Source organism: Manis javanica, chromosome 2 (assembly GCF_040802235.1).
Source record: "Manis javanica isolate MJ-LG chromosome 2, MJ_LKY, whole genome shotgun sequence".
NCBI classification, from domain to species: Eukaryota; Metazoa; Chordata; class Mammalia; order Pholidota; family Manidae; genus Manis; species Manis javanica.
In genome coordinates, this window is record NC_133157.1 from 139,820,415 (window position 1) to 139,826,495 (window position 6,081).

Below are 6,081 nucleotides of genomic sequence, written 5' to 3' on the forward strand. Positions count from 1 at the left end.
ATCCCAGATGATGCCAAGTGGAGAAGAAAGAAGCTCGCCTCACTGAGCCTTGCCTAAACTGTAGATTTGTGAACAAAATAAGTACTGTTTTGAGCCACTAGGTTTTGAGGTGGTTCATCATGCAGCAATAAATAACTGGCACAGATACTGATATTAAAAATGGGGTGCTGCCATTAAAAAACAAAACAAAACAACTAAAACACAAAAAGAGTGCCTTTGAACAGGGCAATAGATGGAACCTCGAAGGAGGTGGAGAAGAGTCAGAATGAAAACCAGCAGGGCCTCCGGGAGCATGTTAGTGGAAGCCTGACGGCCCCTGAAGAGGCTGACAGCAAGGGCTTCTAGGCAGGGAAAGACAGTGACACTGGAACCTGGAGGAAAGGGGACTCTTGCTCCAAAGCAGCTGGAAGTAAAGATCAGTGAGCAAGATAAGCTGAAGAATTTTACACATAAAGGAACTAGGGCTTACTAGGGTCAGATATCTGTTTCCCAAAATTACAGCCTTTCCTCATGTCTAATTGCCAAATAATTCTAAAAGAAATGACTTCTGAACTGAGATAAAAGCCAGGGTGCTGCCAGGAGAAAACACAACCTAACGTTGCAGCCAAGACTGTAAAATCCTTTGTTAGGATCTCAGAAAGATTTATGGTGGTGCCTCAACTTCTTCTAAGGATCTTCAGAGTTTATACATTTTAAGGCACCATCCTACAACAGCTTCACAGGAAGCCCAAAGTGAAGAGCTTATCTCAAAATGACTCATGAGGGTCCCTTTCCTATTGGCATGAACCCCAATAAAATTCACAGGAAACTGTTTAAAAACAGTATTAGCAAAAACACTGCCTGGTAGCCTGGACTGAGAGATGGAGAGAATACAAATGAAAAGAGGCCTTTGGGTCTTAGAAGTTCTACAGGGAGGAAGCAGGCTGAAAAAACAGATGCAAACACAGGTCCTCTCTTATGAACAAGACAGAACTGAGAGCTCAGAGGCACAGCAAAGGGCCACGGAGAGGCATTCCCATGATTAGGACTAAGTCTTCCTCAGAGAACTTTCAGAATTGCTATGGACTAATGTGTCTCCCATTTTCCATTCTGAATGAGAGTCTTGAGCAGGTCAGCAGAATGTTGGCTCTGTGGGTGGTGGTAGATGACTTGGCTCTTCAGTTCTCAATCTTTGTATTGAGAGGAATTGTACTCCAAGGGCTAAACTGTAGAAACCACAGCCCAGGCTCCTGTCCCATCTGCACCTGATGAAGATGTAAGATCTCAGACTCCAGCCTGAACTGGATGCCATCGTCACTGAGGCTTGGCATGCAGGTATAGGGTACGGGTGAGTGTGTGTTTTTTGCCTTTTCCTTTTTTATGGAAATGTTTTATATATCTTGACCAGTGTTTTGGCTACATGGATATATACTTTGTTGTTGTCTCTTTGGCTTTTTTATTTTTAAGTATAGGTGACATATGATATTACACTGGTTTCAAGTATATAACATAGTGATTGGAGTATGTTTTTCATGTGGGAGGGTAATGAAAAATTGTGCTTTTTAAATGTGTCTCCACTTTTAAAACATCCATTAATTTATTTTAAAAAGGAAGGTTATGGGCCAACCTTACTGACTTTCTCCCAGTGAACAGAATATGGTGAAGGTGATGCTGTATGAATTCCAAGGCTGGTTGGCCTGGATAGGCCAGGTGTTCCAGCTGCCCAGCCCAACTAAAGTCCCAGCCAGGGCCTGGCACCAACAATCGGACATGTGAGTGAACTAGCCTTCAAATGATTCCAGCCTCAGCCTTCGAGCTGTCCCAGCTAAAGCTGAAGGAAGCAGAGACAAGCTGTCCTGGCCACACTTTCCTGATGGAGGTTTGTGAATAAGATAATGTTATTTAAGCTACTGAACCTGGGAGTTTATTAGGGTAAAACAGATAAGCAGAAAAGTGGTGAAAAAAGGGATAATATGAAAACTAACTTATTTGTGGTGAACTGATTTTCAACAAGGGTGCCAAACAGTAGAAATGAGTCCCCTTTAAAATGGGTTATAATAAATGTTGAGATTAATTTATTAATGGAAAACAATGCTAATGAGAAGAAGCAGATGACTAGAAGACCTAAGAAGTTTTTCTAGGGTTCCTTTCAATTACAAATTCTTACCCCTAGGCATACATGCCTCTTCAGAATTTTTCCTCAAGTTAGGGGATAGGGAAGACTGGTAAGCAAGGAGAGACATAGGATTTAAAGAATAACAACTGAAATACTTTCGTAGCCAAAAATGACGCCTTTTGTCCGATTTTAATTAACTGAAATTCTAATAGACAGCATGGAGTATTTATTAGTCAGTCTAGCACTCAATCTTCATTTTACTTTCCTCAGTGAGGAAATAAAGAGAACATTAAGGAATCATTTTTAATCTCAGTAGTAAAATAAATGCAGTGTCCTTTGGACTATTTAAGTACAATTTCTCCTTTATCTTACCTCAAGGTTGTCAGTATGGGGAGGTAAGACCATCTCATCTTTATGTTGCACCGTAGTACTTCTGCCTATCATACAATTTAGCTTTGAAATTCTGATTAAGTCAATTGTTTATTCAATGACTTGGTTGAATAATTACCTCACTTTTAAGAATTGTACTCTTGACGTTTTTTTTTTTTTTCTAGGGATAGGAAGAAATAGGATTCTGTCAATTATGCACTGAGCTATAAAGTATAGCTATCCATCTCTTTCGATTTAAGTAAAAGGAGGTGGATACAGAGAACTGAGGTTTCTGAGAACATAGGATCAGCACCAAGAACAAGGTTGGCCTCAGGATTACACACAAGAACCAGGTCAAAAGAAGATTTAATTGTGAATTGCAAGATGACAGATTAGCAAGACTTCCAAAGAGAAAGCCAAAAGCCCAGACTTCATCTCTTCCTTCCTAGATGGTGAAATCTATGGATCAGTCTATGCCCTATAGTGAGTCACCGAAACATAATGAACTACACAGACTGAGTCAGCAGATCCTGCGACCCAGACATGCAAATGGGAGTGAGGTGGAGGAACACTGGTGAGAGACTAAAGGTGTGAATGGAGAAAAGAAAGAGAATGGGCTCTACCTTTGTTGTTAGCCTGACTTCCCATCATGGCACAGCCAGCAGGGCACAAGCTGGACAAAGGCTCTCTGAAGCTGAAAGTGTCTGCATGAGCTGAGAGAAGCAACTGGTAATATTCAAGATGACCGTGAAAGAGTCCTCACAATATTTGATTTGGTACTGGCATAAGGATAGACATGCTGCAACCGTATTAGAATTGGGAATACAAAATAAACTCTGGTGAACTGATTTTCAACGAGGGTGCCAAAAGGTTAAATGGGTCAAGAATAATCTTTTTAACCCATGGTACTAGGGGCCACTGAATATCCATATACAGAAGAATAAAATCAGACCTCTACTTTGTAGCATATATACAAAGTCAACTCAACATGTAAGCGCAAAAATTATAAAACCCAAAGGAAAAAACAAAGGTGTGTATCGTTGTGACTGGATTTGGCAATGGTTACTTAGATGACACCAAAGGAGATAAGCAGATTAACTGGATTCATCAGGACAGTGAAAAGGCAAGCTATAGAATAGGAGAAAATACTTGAAAACCCTTTATCTGACAAGGGATCTGTATCTAGAATATAGAAATAACTCTTTTAATTCACTTATAAGAAGACAGTCCAATATTAAAATAGGCAAAGGAATTGAACAGCCAGTTCTTCAAAGAAGATAACTGAATGGATAATAAGCATAGGAAAAGATGCTCAAAAACATTATTCATCAGAAAAATGCAAATCAAAACCACAGTGAGATGCCATTTCATACCCACTATAGGATGGCTACAATAAAAAAGACAGATGATGACAGATATGGTAAGAATGTAGAAAAGCATCAGAACCCTCAAGTACCACTTGGGAAAGAGTAAGATAAGAATCTTACTTAACTTCCTGCCTTTTACTATGCTGTTTACAGCTGGGCCTGCATGCTAAATTAGTTGCCTGGGTTGCAAGTTATTTGATTAGTGGTGAAGGAGAAACAGACCAGCAGATAGGTAAAGTGAAAAAATAAATTGGGCCTGCATAATTAACACAATAAAGACATGGGCTATGCTGAGGTACCCTCCTTTATCTGGGGAATATTCAAACATTCCAGGCCAAGTTGTTCCTGGCCTTTTGAGCGTTAACTGATTAACTCTGGGTCTTTTTCAGTGGGCTTTTTCCTGTCCTTACTCTTTTTCCACCTCACTCATATCTATTTTTTCTGACTAACAGCTGGATGTAGATAATTTTCTTAATTCTCTATGTTTGGATACATACTATACATGATCTGAATCTTTCCACATTTTTACGGAATATGTAAAGAGGAAGGAAATGATGGAAGTATCTCATTTCAACTGGTTTATATAATGACCTTTTGTACAATTAACCTGAAATCCACAAAATAAATGTATTCTACATCTGCAACAGTGAAGGTAACAAAAATTACAACTTTCTGAAACATTCCATTAAACATTATGCTGTGATTTTATTTGGATTGCCTCATCATGGCAAAAGAGAGATCTATAAAAAAAAAACAATGGTTGGTACTAACAAATAAAGCGTCAACTGATGTGAAGAGTGATGCATAATTCTGTTTTCCTAAGGATAAATATTGTAAGAAAAAATGCATAATATAAATGGCAGAACTAAAGTCAGAGTTTAATAAGTGCATTGTAAAGACAGAATTGTAATAAATTTGTTGTAATGAAAATATAAAAGCTGTCCACAGAAATTAATATTCTAAAACACTGTGTATTATTTCATTAGCTATAGATTAACTGTTGGTATGTTAAATTTCACACATACCTGACTTAGGGCTTGATTTAATCTCTTCTTTAAGTCCTGTCTCTCATTGGTATAGTAGGAGGCAGCTTCTAGCAAACTCTCTGACTCAAATCGTTGTATTTCCACGTCAGCCCATTCTTGTTGGAGTTTGTGTCTCACAAGTACCTAATAACATATTTGTTGTTAATATGTAACTCTAACATACGTGTTTTGAAAAATGTTACTGCATTCATCAATTCACCTTTTCCTCATGCATACACATTCCTGTTTACTGAATTTTGTGTGATCCTCCTGCCTAATCAGTATTGTATACTTAAAACAATGAATTCGGCCCCACTATCCACTCCCCCTAAGAATTTGCAGAGCTTTACCACCTAGGGAAGTCTCAAAAAAAAAAAAAAAACCATTTACGTGAGACTTGGAGGTGGTAAATTATATGTTGTGAAAGGTTTTCCCTCTTTTTTTCTTATAACTTAAACTGACTTCAGAGTTCCTCACATACTGAATCCTCTGTGTGAGTCCTTGCAACAGATCCCCATCTGAGAATAAATGTGAAGTCATGTCAGTGGGACTCAGGCCCTAGGTAACCAGGCCTCTACCTGCCTCCCTGACCTTGGCTCCTATAATGCACTCCATTCCTGCTATAGACAAATCCTGCTGCCACTGCACATTAGTCTGAAAAAGAGCTCCAATCACAGACAGTTACAGTTCTCTTTGTACTGGACACACTTATTATATCCAGTAAGTTTGTTATGTACTAACCTACATTTCTCCTTGAAATGAGAATTGTGAGCAAACTATTTGTAAATAAGTTTGAAGTAGATTTTAAATAGCAATGGGAAAAATCAAATATGTTTTTTTGCTATATGTCACCACATTTGTCTTAAAATATGATGTTTTGGAGAGCAGATGCCTTTGAAAAGGTCATAATACACGATTTGAGACTAAAATGTTTCCAAATTTAATTCAAATTGACATGAATCACAATAAAATTACACCAACTGAAAATGTATAAAAGCTACTGAAGGAAAAGGACTGTGACATACAGCATCGGCCCTTCATCTCATCTGGGAAATCTGGAATAACTGTCAAGGTGATCCACTTGATTGAATCTAGAGGTTCATTTTAAGTATGAGCATTTCCACTTATCTGCTTCATCACGGTATTAAAATGTGATGACACAAAGACTAAAATTATTATTTAAGCAGTGTAAGACTAAATTATAAATGAACATAGTCAACACAAA

At 38.2% G+C, this 6,081-nt stretch overlaps 1 long non-coding RNA gene across 1 annotated transcript; it reads left to right on the top strand.

The window, feature by feature from the left end:
• The first annotated feature begins 2 nt into the window (after positions 1-2).
• LOC140847896 (uncharacterized) lies at positions 3-4,258 on the top strand. The gene is made up of 3 exons (XR_012128162.1): positions 3-1,327; positions 1,626-1,858; positions 2,650-4,258. It is a non-coding gene; the product is annotated as an uncharacterized lncRNA (long non-coding RNA).
• The last annotated feature ends 1,823 nt before the right edge of the window (positions 4,259-6,081 follow it).